Source organism: Cryptomeria japonica, chromosome 9, assembly GCF_030272615.1.
Source record: "Cryptomeria japonica chromosome 9, Sugi_1.0, whole genome shotgun sequence".
Lineage (NCBI taxonomy): Eukaryota > Viridiplantae > Streptophyta > Pinopsida > Cupressales > Cupressaceae > Cryptomeria > Cryptomeria japonica.
Window position 1 is genome coordinate 220,531,076 of NC_081413.1, and position 19,072 is coordinate 220,550,147.

Sequence of the window (19,072 nt, forward strand, 5' to 3'; positions counted from 1 at the left end):
TTTACCGGTCAGTTACATATTTCTACAGATAGTTAACTTGTGAGTTCCATCTCATCATGGTTTTTCCCAATTGAGTTTTCCACATATAAACACCTGTGTTATGGTGGATGTTTTACTTGTTGTGGATGCTTTTATATCACTTTGGATTGTATGCATAGTTTTAAGTAAACTAACCTTAATTGTTTTTACCGGTCTCTATTTAAAGTGGTATTGTTTTTCCTATCACTGATTCAACCCCACCTCTCAGTGATTTATAATTCTATCACATCCAAATGAAATAATAATGTCAAATATCCATAATTAAGCATCTAGATCACATATAAATTCACAATCATCTAATCCAAGCATCACACAATAATCTATGCAATGATAAAATAGTCGATCGAAGCACATTAAAAAAGATAAATCAGGGAGGGACACTACATAGGTATTTTATGCCAGGTATCTACTATTGGGCACATTGCCATTGGGTATTTGTTGTCAGGTACATTACAATGGTATCAGAGCTGGTGATCTTGCCAGCCTACTGGGTAATGTTGGATGTGGACAAGATCCCAATCAGTAGATAAGATGGGGAAATTAAGTACTGAAATGATGACATTGCTATGAGAGCTAACACGAGGTCAACAAAAACTCAGTGAGACCTTGGTGTAAGGACAACAATAACCTAGTGAGACTTTGGAAAAAGGACAACAACAAATTAGTGAAACACTTCGGCTTTTCAGGGAGGGAAGGCCAAATAGAAATCATAATGGACACAAGGATGATTATATGAATGAGAGGTCCTATAGACAACATTCCTACACATGCTCAATGATACCAATATTTCCTCAAAGGAATAAACAATATGGAGAAAAAGAGCCTACATTATTGGAGATGCAAGATCAGTTAAGGCAAGATTAGTTTGAGGATAGATTTGGAGCAAAACTATCCTTCAAGGATTATGTGGACTTGCGGATGAGATATTCTAAAGGACATGGCCATCATAATAATAATATTAGGTAGAAGATCAGGAAGTTGAACCTATCTACTTTTGATGGGTCTGAGGAAATATTAGCATGGTCATGGTTACAAAAAGAAGATACATACTTCCAGCTCAACCCGATGCCCAAAGATGAGGCAATTAAATTTGTAGCACTCCACTTGGAGGGATTCTCTCATGAATGCTGGCACCATGGAATGTTCACTCTTGGCCATGATCGAGTCACTACATATGCCAATTTCATTGAGAGGCTTTGATGGGAAGCATCCAGAGCTTAACTTTAAGGAGTTGTCACAACAAAATAAGACCAAACCGATGAACAGTTACATCATAGAGTTTTAGAGACTATCAACTTTTTTGGTTATAGACATCTCTGAGAGGAGACTTGTCATGTTTTTCATTGATGGATTGATAGAACCCCTAAATGGTTGGGTCAAAGGGTTCAACCCCAACACACTCATTGAAGAAATTTAGAAGGCGTGTGACATGGCTACCTCATCCTCTTCCAAGAGTCACACATAAGCCAAACAACCCCTCGTACCAAAGGAGAAGGACACTAAATCATACCTGAAGAAGCCATCATTAGATGAAGCCATGAAGCTAGAGCTCAGTAGGAAAAATATTTGTATCACCTGCAAGGACTCATGGGAGCATAGTCACCAATGCTTTGGTAAGGAAAAGATGCACTACATTGAGGTGGTTTTTGACAGAGAGGAGGAGAATGAAGAATTTGAGACCTAGAGGAAAAAGAGGAGGATGAAGAAGAAAAGAACTAGCCATAGAGGATTGCCACACTAGTACAGAGGAGAGATGCCTTTGCCTCTTTGGCCAACACTCCAAGGTGCACTTTGTTTGATGCAGCCATAACTGGTGAAAACCCTCAAAAGAGTCAACCGACTTATGCAGCAAGAGAGACACAATAAAAAAAGTAAGAAAACATAACAAATTCATATAGAAAAATCATATTCAAGTCATAGAACTTCCGGAAATCATCCAGTGATCATCAGATTATCATCAAAGAACATCTCGTAGTTAATCGGTTATATGTAGGCTTCAAGCCAAAAACAATCCAACCGAGACCCTAAAGATCAACGAGAGCATAATATGCAAATCTTAATCCTTATTCTAAGTTCTACTTCCTCTGCCCCTACAAATGATTATATAACATCATATTTATACCCACCAGAACATATCTGGGTCAACCTCAAAATATTACATTCACCAATGTAGGAAAATGAAACGTGTAATTAGGTCGGCCCTAAGATTTAAGAAATATTTCCAGAAAATAACCAAGTGATTTGGTTTAGCAAGGTGGTCAACCACAGGCCAAATAATATTGGACAAGACCCAAGATGGATCCACATGCTAAGAATTATGCTAGTAATGAAGAAAAACTAACGGGTAAGCACAAGAAGTGTCCCAGGAAACCCAGAAGTAGCCAACCCAAAGCGATAGCATGTCGGAGAAGAGCCCAAATGAACTAGAAATTTGGAATCAACTACATGAGATTGCCAGGAAATTTCCAATAATATTTGCCACGAATAACAATAAACTACAGGTACATACTAGTAAAACATAGAAAACTGCACAAAAAACTAAGCTAGAAAGGAAAACATTTTTGGTTGATGCAAGATTTCTCATCAACCGGGGATGCTCATGCATCAGACAATCCAAGTAGAAATTTTTTTCCATGAGAGGCAACTCAAGAACATCTAAAAGGATTCGGGATGAAAATCCCATGCTCATTTCTGATTCAAACATCTTCTTTATCTACCAACCTTTGTTTTAGCTTTTTCAGTGCCTCAACTGATTCCTCCAATATCTAACCCTCTTTTTTTCTCTTTCCTTGCTTCTAATCAACACACTGTCTCTGTATAGTGCCTTCTTTCTTTTGCAACTCAGGATTTCTTCTGCCATAAGACTTCATCTGGTTTGTCACCATGAGCTCTCTATTGATTGGTATAATCTCATTCTACAACTGGTTCTATCAGATCTTTGTTTAAATCCTCCTGTATAACCTTAGCAATAGGTTCCATCAATCCTTTTGGTATAACCCCTATTACCGGTTTCTCAGTAGTGCAACTTCTCTGAGGACTTGGTTTCTTCACCTCCTTCTCTTTCTCCTTGAAAGAAATCAATGTGAACTTTTTCCCATCCTTTTTAATAGTGACTAGATTTCTTCTACAGTCATAAATAGATCATCTATCATACTACCAAGGTTTTCCCAATAAGATATGATGGACATTCCTTGACACAATGTCACATAAGACTTCATCTATGAAAGGCCCAATATTGAAACTCACCCAACACTACTCCTTTATATCTACCTTTTGATCATCTTGTAACCAACTTACCTCATAAGGACAAGGATGTTCAAGCCTATTCAACCCAAGCTTCTCAACCATCTCCTCAAATACTAAATTATCAGTACTTCCACTATCTACAATGAACTTGCAACACTTACCACTTGATTTTCATACTGTCCAGAAAAGACTCTTCCTCTGAGTAGATCCGGTATCCTTTCTTCTAAACATAAGGGATTCTCCTTGCTCTAGTGCACAGTCAGATCCAGTACCATTTGATTCTTCACTTGCCACACAACTTCTTTCCATTCCTTGCTTACATTCATAGGATCTATGTTCGATTTCTCCACACTTGAAACATTTACCAAGAAATTCTCTAATGGTACTGCTGCTACCCTTCCTTGGTGTCTTATGTTTTAGTTCTTTACTCTACTTAGGTTTTGACTCCTCTTCTTCAACCGATTTCTTGATACTATCACTGATCTTGATTTTCTCATTTCCCTTATTCAGTTGTCTTGTTCTCACCTTCTCCTCATCCTTCAAACCATGCTGGTAAGCTTTCTCAACTGTTTAAACCTTCAACATACTCATCTCATCTTGAATTTTATAATAAATTCCATTGATGTACCTTTCCACCTTTTCTCTATCCATCTCTCTATGTCTAGATATGATTACCACCTTGTAGAATTCCTTAGTATATTGCTTCATAGTCATGTTTCTCTATTTTAGGTTCTACAATTTCTTGAACAACTCTTATTCATATTCTCCCAGTATGAACTTGGCCTTCAACCTTGCAACCATCTATCTCCAATGGGTGATCTTCAATTCACCATCCTCCACTCTTTCCACCACAAGGCAACTTGCCCTTTCAGCTTGGTTTGTGCCAACCAGACTCTTTATGGGTCCTTGACATCCTCAAAATCAAAGTAGTCATCCAAATATCTAATCCAATCGATCAGATCCTTCAGGTTCAATATTCCAGAAAAGTTAGAAACCTCAACTTTATGCACTTTACTTGCTTGCACCATTGCTCTTAGAAATATTTCCTCTCTCTCATCTTTTGGTCCTTCTCCTTCCTCAAACTCTTCACTGACTTCCTCATACTCATCCTTAGAGTCAGGGTTTCTCCACAAACTAGCCAAAGCATTCTTGATTTCTTTCCTCACTTCATTATTGAAGTCTTCCATCATATGTTCTACCCTTTGGGAGTTTTTCATTCTCTACGACATCTCTCCTTCCACTCTGGTGAACTGCCTCAACTCAATAATCTAACTACCAGTTTCAATTACCTCCCCTCGGCAATCTATTGAACACACACACAGCCTACATCCAATCGAGGATCTGTCCACCTTAAGCAATGCCTCAAATGATTGTTCCACCAGTCAGTCCATAACCATCTTTGATACCAATTGATGCAGCCATAACCGATGAAAACCCTCAAAAGAGTCAATCGGCTTATGCAGCAAGAGAGACACAATGAAAGTAGTCAGAAAACATAACAAATTCATATAAATAGATCATATTCAATTCATATAACTTTTGAAAATCATGCGGTGATCATCAGTTTATCATCAAAGAACATTTGGTAGTTAACCGACTACATGTAGGCTTCAAGACAGAAACAATCCAACTAGGACCCTAAACATCAACCAAATCATAATATATGAATCTTAATCCTTATTCTAAGTTCTAATTTCTCTGCCCCTATAAATGATTACATAACATCATATTTATACCCACTGGAACTTATCCAAGTCACCCTCAAAAGATTACATTCACCAATGCAGGAAAATGAAATGTGTAATTAGGTTGGCCCTAAGATTTAAGAAATCCTTCTAGAGAATAACAACCAAGTGATGTGGTTCAGAAGGAAGGTCGTCCACACACTAAAGAACATCAGACAAGACCCAAGATGGATCCACATGCCAATAATCACACTGGTAATGAAGGAAAACCAATCAGTAAGCACAAGAACTATCGCACGAAACCTAGAAGCAACCAACCAGAGGCGATAACATACTAGAGAAGAACACAAATGAACTACAAATATGGAATCAACCACATGAAGCCACCAGGAAATCACCAATAGGATCTGCCACGAAGAACAAGAAACTACCAGTGCATACCAGTAAAACACAAAAACCTGCACAAGGAACTAAGCAAGAAAGGAAAACATTTTTGGTTGATACAATATTTTTCATCGATCGGGGATGCTCCTGCATCAATGTTTCAGGTTCATAGTGCACACAAGGGGCAATGAGTCATAGTCATGTTGGAGAGTGGGACTACTCTCATCTCTATCAACTCATCACTCATCACAAGGAGGGATTTGCATATGGAGGAGCATGAGGGGTTCAAATTCAAGGTGGCAAGAGGAAATCTACCATCACATACTCATCTAGTTCTGCAACTTAACATCACCATGGGGAACTACACAGTGAGAAATTATTTCTTTGTGGTTGATTTGGATGATATGGATGTCATCTTGGGCAGTCCATGAATGGAGACCCTTGACCAATATACACATAGTTTCAAGAGGATGTATTTCTCATTCAAAGTGGATGGGAAGAAGGTGGTACTGAGAGGAATGTCAAATGGTGATTCGAGGGAAATTTTGGGGAACTAGATGGAAGCGATTTTTATACATAGTAATGTCATCTAGGAAGAACAATGTTTGGTCTTGACCAAACCTTCTAGTGGGCAACAAGCCTACTACCATGATGAAAAGATTCAAGAAGTGTTGGGAAAGCACAGTTTTGTCTATGCAAATATTCCACCTAGTATACCCCCACATAGAGGTTTTGAGCACATCATCGATGTCAAAGAGAGGAAGCTGAGGTCACACACCATCAAGGAGTACCTAGTTTGCTGTAAGAATCTACCATTTGAAAATGCAACATGGGAGAGTGAACATATCTTGGAGCATTTGATTTTGAAATTGCTTGAGGGCAAGCAATTCCTGGGCCAAGATTATTGTAATTTTCCTCAAATATTTAAATGACTCAATTAAATAATATCTTATAAACTCTTCAATTAATTAATTCAATGTAATAAATAGCTCTTGTCAGCCTACTTGTAACCCTTTGCAAAACTTCTTGGAGCTCTTTATAAGGTTGTGGTGGGCTTGTAGGAATGAGGGTCGATGTTTACATTCTCTTGCATATTTACAATTCTAGTTTGAATTGAGTGTTCTGGTCACCGTTTCAGATGTTAGCAACAACCAAGAAGGAAAACTCAAAGGGGGGGTGAATCATTTTTCACTGAATTAATTAAATTAAGCACAATCTCAGTTCTAAACAACTGTAACAAGAATAAAGATAAACGCAATAGCACCAACACACATAAAACCTGGTTAAGGGAAAAACCATGGTGGGAACCTACCCACAATAAGATGATACTCTGCAGTAGTATGCAAAAATATTACGATGATAAATGCACATGCATTCAGGCACACTGCCTAGAGCTTCTTGCTCTAAATAAGATGACCTGGAATGCTCCAACCCTCAGGGAAGGCTCACTACCTTACAATAAGATTCAAACTATAATTTGGATTACATGAACTACAGATATAGAATCTGCTAATGCTTGATGATAGTTCTGGTTAAGCACATATGTATTCCCTACAATAATCTCTGCTCAAACCACCACACCGAAGGATAAATTTTATTATGCACACATACACCACTCTATGATAATGTGGACACACCATCGACACCCAAATAACATGACTATACTACCTATTTATACAATTCATCAACCTTGACTACAACGTCGGCCAAACCCTCAACCCTCAATTATAAAATTTTATCATACGATACATAAATGAACTATTGAACCAATACAATGATATACATGACATAGCATATACCTAAACCAAATCTCCAAACTTACATCACCACTAGAAATCTTGCCAAGATCAACCGCAACACTCTATTCCACCAAGAATACCGTATAAAATGAAGAATATAACCGGATTAGAAAAATCACCAAAAATATGCATAAGAATCAATGCAAAACACGAAGATAAATAGGAAACGATTAGGAAAAATCAACAAGAATGTTAGAACCATCCACAATAGCTACACCAATACCACTTATGCAAATCTTCATCAATCAACATGCTAACTCACAGGAACACTCAACAACAACAATTTGAACTAGAAATATAACTTGCAGAGCACCAAATCACAAACCATTTAACTGAAGATACATATGAACATCCAAAAAATTCTCCCAAATTCGTAACCAAAGATATTATCATGACAGAGATAACCAGATCAAATACCAAATGATACCAACCACAAAATAGAATGACTGAACTACAAACCACATCAAATAATATGATCAAGCAATCTTCTGGATCACTAAAACCAATAAGGAATGGAGTAGAGATACTGGAGATACACCATTACTGAACCACAAATCCTTAACCCAACCAAATCAATGCAATGCAATCACCAGAACACCAAACAAATCTCTGCAACATAGGAATATGTTGACATAAATGATAACAACATATCCTATCAGCAACAATATTCAACATCAGACGTTCAAGATCATCCCTATTTTGGCAATTGCATTTTTAGTGGGAGTCATTCCTCAGCCTAGTCTTCCATTGGAAATACTATTTTGATATTTCACTTTATGCTCCAAACTTGTGATGTCTTCTTGCTAAGACAAGTTTGTGAATATAGATATAATCTAGTAATACAAGTCTCCAAATGTTAGAAATCTATTTATGTGGTTTGCATATGCCTTGATCTATGATCTACTGCATTACCTTAGATTATAATAATAGACTTTCATATTTATGAGTAGATCTAATATAATTCACAATTATTTGTTGTCAGGTATTTGATGATGGTTATCTACCATTAGGTACATTATCCTTAGGTACTTTCCATCAAGTATCTATGGTTGGGTACTTTGTCGTTGGGTTCATTGTTGTCTTGTATTTTCCATCAGGTATCTACTATGAGGTACATTGTCATTGGGTACATGGACATCGAGAATTTTTCATAAGATATCTATTGTCAGGTGCATTACCATCGAGTATTTTATTTAGGGTATCTATTATCGGGTACATTGCCATCACGTATTTGCCATCGAGTATCTATCATCGGGTATATGACCATCGGATACATTACCATGGGGTATTTGTCATTGAGTATCTACTGTATGGTACATTATCATTGGGTATATTTCGTCAAGTACATTACATATTATATATAAATATTGCGGTGGCAAACATTTTTATTTCCAATTGATCTATCTTTCATTGCAACATAGTGGCAAATTAAAATCATAAACAAGAAAGTAATAGAAACATGTAACAATTAAATTTCTTCACATGTATGTCAAGGGTATAAGTTAGGTGGACTCTATGACCTCTCATGGAGTACAATTATTGGAGTCTATATTATTGTATAATGGAAAGAAAAATTAGGGAAATGAAGAGTAAATGCTTATTGCAAGTCTTCAAACTAAATTAGTTGTTCTAGATCAAATCCTAAGTAAATTAGATTGAACCAACTAGGATACTTTTCATACCTACATTTAATTATTTGAGGCCAAAATCAAAATTATTTAAAAAAAATTCTCCACTCAAGTTATGCATCCCTAGGATAACTAAGATAATTCAATTTTACCAAAAAAACATACATATCTCTATTCTATGGTAGAAATATATTTGTACCTTATGGATTGAATATAAGATTTCAACATTGATGAATTATTCTCCAACACTATATTGGGAAACATGACAATTTGTCAAATGAACAATTTGGATCTACTTTAATGACCACTGCTTGCTTGAGAATTTTTTTAAATCACTAATTTTTTATTGATGCAAATCATGCATAACTTGAATAGATAAAATAAATCTTGATATTTGGAAGGTCCTTCATGGTTGAATAAGCATTAAAATGTTATCACATTACACCAATACACAATGTAGAACCTTAAATAAAAGAAATAAATGAGAAGTCAAGTCATTAAGCACATCTTCCCATGAAGTAATGAAGCACACCACACAAAGTAGAGTAAGTTTTGTATGAAACCAATCAAAATAAACTATCTAAAAAGAGAAAGATTAAATAAATTATGCCTTCTAATGGTTCATTTGTATAATAATTCCTTCATTGAAAAACCAAACATGATAGAAATTGGCTATATATGTTTTACCAATCTAATTCATTTTCTTCCAACAATGGAGATTATAGAACACATACTATACCTCGTACTTTATAATAATTTTATTCTAAATATATATTGTAAAATAGTAATTACAAATGAGAGTATATCCTTTTGTTTTCAACACTATATTCTTCAAGTTTAAATTACTCATTTCTTGAAAATTCATTTGCATATTCACATGAAGAAGGGAATGAAATTAACAAGAAGAAAAAGCCAATTACATTTCAACATAAAAATCACATGGAGTATACATTTTCCATATGTTAATTATTACATGATACAATAGATGTCATGATGGTCATTAATTGATGTAACAATGTATAAACTAAAACTCAATTGATCATTTTGTAGAGAAAAAATATTTTACTATCAATGAGTTTGCCCCATCTATTGGCATCATCATTTGTCATGGAATTTAATTTATTATAACATCAACAATTTGAGAATGTTTTATTCCTCACAAATAGGGGTATGAAATGGTTAAATAAAATAAAAAAAATCTATGTTGGGTATGTTGACTTCTCTTTTGTTATATGTCCTTGATGTCAAAACTGATGGCTTGGTTTGGCTTCTTGGTAATTGATATTGATATATGACATTGGAACTCTTGTTTATATTGAGATGGTTTATATTTAGTTTTGATGGTACTGATCTTTTGGCTCCATGTGTAGATTAAAAGACATCTTGATTACAAGGGTATGGTTCAGTATTCAGGTGATTGTTTTCAAATTGAAGATAATATACATTTGATTTAAATATATTTTATTATATAATTTGTATTGGCTCACACGCATCTGCATTCATCAATTGGCCATTACATAACTTCATACAAACTGCACTTCATATTCAACGGAGTATCCTTGGTACAAGTTGTTTATCCATACATATTGCTCATATGTTTTTGGTGGTTGTCAAAATGGTAATCATGGTTCATCTAGCTCTTTATTTATATTGATTTTCTTAGCATGAAATAATGATTAGTATTAAGCATTAAGGCAGATAATTCTTACTCTTTGGTATCGGGCTTACATAACATATATCAGTTTATACACTTTTCATAAGTGTCAAGTACATTTCTATTACATATCTTACTGAGATTAAAGAGCAATTAAGTTGGCACTTAAGTCTACTTTGGTATATGATATCAAGCTCGAGTTAAGTGTATTAAGTATTGACTTGTTGATTTTGATCAATGTATTTTCACTTGTTATCAAGCTCATTTGATTGATACACATCATGACACCGCTCGAACATGGATAGATATATAGTATGACATGGAATTTGAAGATATTTGGTTATTCACATGAATATTCTAATAGCTCACATGTTTTGAGTTGGACATCATTATTTGGTAGTTGATTTAGCACATAATTATGTCGGTCATCCACATGTTTTGGTTTCGTAATGATGTCTTACCAAACTTGAAGTGATTATTAAACTTTACAAAATTATTTTGAAACTATGTGAGAAAAAAAAGGGGGGGGGGGGGGCAATCTTATTGCATTTTGTACACTAAGGGTTTGTGAAACCCTAGCCATCATTCACATTATAAAAATTCACATCTTCTATGGCAGCATGTTTGTGAAATTAATCGAATGCAAGAAAATGAGAATAGCAGTTGACTTGTTGAAGCTAGAAATAGAGGTTTGGACAGGTTTTATGTTCTTTCTCTTTGACATAGGGCATTTTAGAAAAGATGTCAAGTTGATACTCCACCATTGTAAAGAGTTTGTGTTTTGCATTGAATAAAGTGATAGGTTTCGAGTGGTTTTTAATACCCCATGAGGGTTTTTCCACTCAAGAAATTTTTTGTGTTATGTGGTCGCTCATGTGAATATATGTTATTGTTTATGTGATTTGGGTTCTTGCTTTCATATTCATTAACTGTCATGCTCTAATACATTCATTGGTCATAATAATTTTATTAATATGCTCTTATATTGTGTTTGAACAACTGCATGAGTCTTGAAATTATGTTAAATACAGAGCAGTACAAGTATTGTTCAATTAGTTTCTTAGGAACAATAAAAAAAATGCTTTGAAAGGTTGATGCTTGTCAATTTGTCTAGTTGGTTTAAAAATGATGCATTTTCAAAAGATCACTATGAAAGCATTTATGTAAGTTAGTCTCATTCTTTCATCTTGTTAAAATATGTCATTACTTTGATTCACCCCCCCCCCTCTCAGAGTAAATCCACTTCTAAGAAGTGTTATCAGAGCATAGGGTCCTACATTAGGTCTTTCCTAGGATTGGTCCTAGTCTTGGATGTCTTTCATCTGTTACTACAGCTCCATTATTTGATGGTTCTAATTATGTTTTTTGGAAAATCACAATGGAAAAATATCTGATTTCTATAGACCTTGATGTTTGGAATATAGTTTGTAGCAAGTACACTGTACCTGATACCATACCTACAAAACCCTGATGAGAAAAAGAAATATGAAATGAATGTAAGAGCCAAACATTCTATCTTGTGTGGCCTGACTAAAGATGTCTTTGTCAAAACCATGCATTGTAAATCTTCTCATGAAATCTAGGAAAAACTTGAAAATATTTATCAAGGAAATGAAAAGGTTAAAAACTCGAATTGAGGAAATGAAAATGAAAGATGATGAAAAAGTTGTTGAATAATTTTGGAGGAATGACAAAGTTGTTAATAGTATGACAGGTTTAGGTGAAGAAGTATATGGGTTCATAGTTGTTAAGAAGATCATTAGAACCGTACAGCCTAAATATGAAACCAAGGTTTCAGCCCTTGAAGAAAAGAAATTTTTTTGCAAGCTTAGCTTAGATGATCTTCAAGGAACATTAGCTGCTTTTGAAATGAGAACAAGAAAATTTGATAATGATAATTCATCATTGAAAGAAATTTCTTTTAAAACATAAAAGAAAGAGGATGCAGATAGTGAATCAGATTTGTCTGATTCGTTAGGGGCATTTCTAGTGAGAAAATTAAAAAAGAAATATAGAGAAAAACTGTCACTCAAATGTTTTAACTATGGTAAGGCTAGTCATTAGGCAACCCAATATCTTCATGTTGATCAAAATAATAATGATGATCAGATTGAAAAGCATTACAAGAAAAATCTCTTTAGTCCAAAAAGGAAATTTAACTTCAACAACTTCAGAAAGAAAAAGAGTCTATTCAACAAAGAAGACTCTAATGATGAATCGAATGATTCCTTAGGTGATGAAGGTGAAACCTTATTCATGACTAAAGTTGATGTGCAAAAAGCTTCAAGCAGTCAACTAGATAATAAAACAAACAGTCAATCTGATCTAGATAATTGTAAAATAAATCTTGAGGGTAGATTGCTTTGTGCCCTACAAGAAATCAAAAGACTTAAGAAATAGATTGCTTCTCAAGAGCAAAATCCAAACAAGATGATTACATCTTTGCAAGTTGATTTAGCTGACTCTAAAAGAGTTGTGGATAATATCAAAATAGTTCTTACCGATAAAGTCAAAGAGATTAAAACTCTTAAACATAAAGTTATATCTCTTACTAAGCAAGTTGAAGAGAATGAAAGAACTATTCACTTGAATAATATTCTTGGGAAACAAAAACATCATAGTGATACTGGTGAATTTTCAAAAACTATAAATCAGAACTTCAAGATAGATAGTAAAAAGAAGTCATTTGAGTATAAACGAAACAATTTCAAGTTTAACTCCTTTTTCAATGGCTATTGCTTATTTTGCAATAAATTTGGCCACAAAGTGAGTACTTGTAAATTCATTGTGTCTAGAACACCAAGATTTGGTTACAAACAATACATTTCCTTTCCAAATAAAAACCAGGTGTTTTAAGTGTAGTACTATTGGTCACACATCTAAATAGTACAAAAAGAATAAATAAGATACAAAAAAGGTTTGGAGACCCTAACTTATTCCAAGCATAGAACAATCCATGCTTGTGCAAACTGGCTTTCTCTACAATAAAAAGACATTATGGGTATTTTATAGTGGTTGTTCCAACCACATGACAGGGGATAAAAACAAATTTTTACAACTTGAAGTTTATGCTAGTGGTTTTGTGAAGTTTGGTGATAACTCAGGGATACAGATAAAAGTTAAAGGTTCTTTTCTTCTCAATGATAATACACCTATTCATGATGTGTACTATGTAGAAGGTCTCAAACATAATCTTTTAAGTGTAAGTTGAATTTGTGATAGTAGATACAATGTTTCATATAACTCACAAGGTTGTGCAATCACGACTAAGTCCAATAAAACAATTGCAACTGGAGTAAGAACACATGGAAATATTTATAGTCATCTTGAAACATGGAAATATTTACAGTCATCTTGACTTTTCTAATCTTGAAAGAAATGAAGGCATGTGTCTTATGGGTCAAGTTGAAGAAAATTGGTTGTGGAACAAAAGTTTAGGGCATATAAACTTTGATAATCTGGTTAGAATCAGTAAATACCAGAATGTATGAGGTTTACTAGTGCTAAGTAAACCAGAAAATATTGTTTGTCTAGGTTGTCTAAAAGGTAAGCAAACAAAGGTAAATTTGACAGGAACACTCCTCAACTAAACCTTTGCAACTTGTACACACTGATTTGTGTGGTCCTACTAGAACAAGGTCATTAAATGGTGAGATATACTCCATGTTGTTTGTTGATGACAACACTAGAATGGTTTGGGTAGATGTTCTCAAACATAAGTTAGAGGCTTTTCAAAGATTCAAAATCTTTTGTAAAATGATTTCAAGAAGGAATCAGATTTCAAACTTAAATGTCTAAGATTAGATAAAGGAGGTGACTTTACCTCACCAGAGTTCATTGATTATTGTGAACAACATTGCATCAAAAGGAAGTATGCTTCTACTAGGACACCTCAACAAAACGGGGTTGTCGAAAAAAAAAAGCAGAACTATGAAAGAAATGGCAAGAACAATGCTAGAGAAAGCCAAATTTCCTAATAAATTATGGAAAGAAACCATTCAAAAAATAATTTATATCTTAAAGAGAGTGCAAATAAGAGTGAAATCCAATTGCATTCAATATGACCTATTGTATGGTCATTCAGCTACTACCAAATATTTTAAAATTTTTGGTTGTAAATATTTAATAAAAAATGATGATAAAAATATTGGCAGCTTCCAATCTAAATTAAATGGAGGTATCTTTTTAGGATAATCTACAATAGTAAAACCTATGAATGTTTCAATATGAGGCTAAATAAGATTGTTGAACTTATATATGTCACATTTGATGAGAAGTTGCTTCTGGATGATATTCTTGTGCATGATTTTGAGGAGGAACCTACATTAGGACTTGACAGGTCTCCTAAATATTCTGCAATAGATAACACTTAATAGGAGGATTCTTCAAGCTCTAAAGTAGTAACACCTATAAATACACCCTTCAGGATTGTTACCAAGAGGCATCCTCAAAATATGATTATTGGGGATAGAGATGCAAAAATTTTAACCAAAATAAAAGAAAAACTAGAGGGACAAGATAAAAATGGTGAACACTTGTCTGGTAACTGAATTTGAGCCTCAAAATGTTAATGATGCCTTAAATGATGACTATTGGTTAAAAGCTATGCAGGAAGAAATCAACCAAATTGAGAAGAATAAAACTAGGGAATTAGTCCCAAGACCTGATGATAAAAATATCATTGGTGGTAAATGGATCTTTAGAAATAAATTGGATGAATGTGGAAAGGCAGTTCTAAATAAATCATATTTTGTGTTCAAAGTGTATGCACAACAGGAAGGTATTGACTTTGGTGAAACTTATGCACCTCTTGCTTGAATTGAATCTATTAGAATATTCTTAGCATACTCATGTTTCAATAATTTTAAAGTTTATCAAATGGATGTTAAAACAAAATTTTTGAATGTCTATCTTGATGAGGAAGTGTATATGTAACAACCTAAAGGGTTTTTTGTAAAAGAAAAATATGATCATGTTTACAGGTTAAAAAGGGCCCTATATGGTCTTCAACAAGCTCCTAGAGCTTGGTATTCAAGATTAGATTCACATTTGATAGCAAATGGTTTCTTTAGAGGTGGTGTGGATAGTAATCTCTATGTCAAAAGGGAAGGTAATGATATTATCATTGTAGAAGTATATGTTGATGATATTATCTTTGGATGCAATAATGATGATCTCTCTAAAATGTTTTCAAAGATTATGGAATCAAAATTTGAAATGTCAATGTTAGGTGAACTAACATTCTTTCTTGGCCTTAAATTTTCTCAACTTGAACATGGAATATTTTTTTCCCAAGAAAAATATGCAAAAGAAATGTTAAAAATATTTTAGATGGTTGATTGTCATGCAACAAGAACTCCAATCGTAACTGGCTGTAAAATTTCTAAAGTAGATGAATCTCTCGATGTTGATCAAACTGAATATAAGTCTTTGATAAGCAATTTATTATACTTAATTACATTAAGACCTAATTTAATGCAGTTAGTTTATATGGTTTTTAGATTCCAATCTTCTGCTAAATAGTCCAATCCTACAGTTGTTGAAAGAATATTTAAGTATATTCAGGGTACTCTTGATTTTGGTCTTTGGTATCATAGAATTGACAATTTTACATTAATGGATTTCATTGATGTTGATTGGGTTGGTTGTCTAGATGATAGAAAAAGCATAAGTGGTGCTGCATTTTTCCTTGGTGATTTCCTTGTGGGATGGAAAATCAAGAAACAAGATTCTATTTCTCGTTATACAACAAAAGCAAAGTACATTGTTGCTACATCTTGTTGTACTCAGCTACTATGGATGGCTCAAACTCTCTTGGATATGGGTATTAACATTGAAAAACCTATTCCTATATTCCATGATAATACTATTTCTATAAGTCTATCCAAAAATCCAGTCATGCATTCTTGACTAAAGTACATTTATATTAAATTTCTCTTTATTTGTGAAAATGTGTTCGCTAATGAAGTTACTTTGCAATATGTTCCTACTCAAGCACAGGTGGCTAATATCTTTACTAAGCCTTTAGCTATAGAACTTTTGAAAGGATTCATTTGTGATTGGGAGTTATCTCTCAGTCTCAACTTTCTTAAATTTCCATCATTTATTCAGGGGGAGCTTCTACGCTCTCTCAGCAGCTTATTCCTACTTCCTATTGTTCTTATTTGTTGCTTCATGTTATATCAACATTTGGTTTCGTTCAATTTTTGTTACATTCCATAGTTTTCCCCTTGTTCTTATGAAAAAAAAGGGGGAGAATTATTAGTTGGTATACTTTGTTTCAAATGCCTCAATTTTTTTTGTCATCAAGGACAAAGGGCGAGTTTATTGACTTCTCTTTTGTTATTTGTCCTTAATGTCAAAATTGTTGGCTTAGTTTGGCTCCTTGGTAATTCATATTGACATATGAAATTGGAACTCTTGTTCATATTGAGATGGTTTATACTTAGTTTTGATGGTACTAATCTTTTGGCTCCATGTGCAGATTAAAAGACATCTTGATTACAGGGTTATGATTCACTGTTCAGGTGATTGTTTTCAGATTAAAGGTAATATACATTTGATTTCACTATATTTAATGGTGTAATATTTATTGGCTCACACTCAGCTTTGCATTCATGAGTTGGCCATTGCATAGATTCATATAGACTACACTTCATATTCAACTGAGTATCCTTGGTGCAAGTTATTTATCCATGTACATATTGCTCATATGTTTTTGGTGGTTGTCAAAATGGTAATCATGGTTCATCTAGCTCTTTGGTTATATTGATTTGCTTAGCATGAAATAATGCTTAGTATTAAGAATTAAGGAATATCATTCTTACTCTTTCATATCAGGCTTACACAACAGATAACACTTTATACACTTTTCATAAAGGTCGGATTCATTTATGTTATATATCTTAATGAGATTAAAGTTCATTTAAGTTGGCACTTAAACCTACTTTGGTCTATGATATCGGGCTTGAGTTAAGTGTATTAAGTATTGACCTATTCATTTTGATTAGTGTATTATCACTTATTATTAATCTCATTTGATTGATAGGCATCATGACACTACTGGCACGTGGATAGATATGTAGTATGACATGGCATTCGAAGATATTTGGTTATTGATATGAGAAGTCAAATGGATATTCTAATAGCTCACAAGTTTTGAGTTGGACAACATTATTTCGCATTTGATTTAGCACATAACTATGTTGGTCATACACATGTTTTGGTTTCGTAATGATGCTTTTACCAGACTTGAAGTGATTATTAAATTTTGCAAAGTATTTCGAAACTATGTGAGAAAAAAAAGGGGGCTATGGAAGCATGTTTGTGAAACTAATCAAATGCAAGAAAATGAGAATAGCAGTTGACTTGTTAAAGCCAAAAATTGAGTTTAAGACAAGTTTTATGTTCTTTCTCTTTGACATTTGGTTGATTTAAATCAAGGTAACATATTTACAAGCTCTTTGGTCATTTTGCAATAAAAAATGAAAACAATGGTTCTTTCATTTGTTCCTTCAATTGAAAGTAATAGTTCAAAGTTAAATTATTTCAAAATGAAATGAAAAAATAGTTTTTCATTTTTTAAGGTAGTTCAGAGCTGTGATTTGTTTATAATGAAAAAAGTTGAAATCAGTTAAGAGTTTGATAAGTAGTGAAAAATGAAAGATTTTTTACTTTCATACTTTTGTGATTTCTTTTTCGAAAAAGGAAATAATGTTGTTTCTTGGAAAGGAAGTTATAGTTCATTACTTCAAAGGGGAAAATGAAATTTTGTTTTAACTATTTTTTGATAGTTTCATTTATGTCAAACCCTACCTTGAGGGTTTGATTCTTGACTCGAGTATATAAACTCTTTGACAAAGTTTTTATTAATGGCTTGGTATAAATTAATTTATTCAAGACATTGTTTTGTTCGATGATTGAAAAGAGGAAACACTACATTATTCAAGGTTTCACTTAGTTGCATTTGAAATTTTGAAAAGATTGAAAGAGGGTTTTGTTGTCTCTACTTTTCACAGTAGAGAAGTTTAGTCAATTTTGATAGAAATTTTGTGGTACTATACATACGGTACATATTGTAATTGGCAGCATTGAAAATTATACATTTTATTATATTCATTGATGGTGTTAGGATTACAAATTCGATGCAGTTATAGGATCATTATTGACTACAACCATACATAGTGATTTTGCAATTTGAGGAGTTGGTTCTCCCATGAAGTTGGCATTTCAAAAAAGGTTTTGAGTTTATACTCCACCATTGTAAAGATTTGGTGTTTTGGATTGAATAAAATGATAGGTTTGAAGTGGTTTTTTTTTTTATACCCCATGAGGGTTTTTCCACTTAGGAAAAATTTTGTGTTATGTGGTCGCTCATGTGAATATTTGTTATTATTTGTGTGATTTGGGTTCACAATTTCATATTCATTCAGTGCCATGCTCTGATACGTTCATTGGTCATAATAATTTTGTTAATATGCTGTTATATTATGTTTCAACAGCTACATGAGTCTTGATATTATGTTAAATACAAAGCAGTAAAAGTATCAGTCAATTAGTTTCTTACTAAAAATTAAAAAAACATGCTTTAAAAGGTTGACGCTTGTCAATTTGTCTGGTTGTTGTAAAAATGATGAA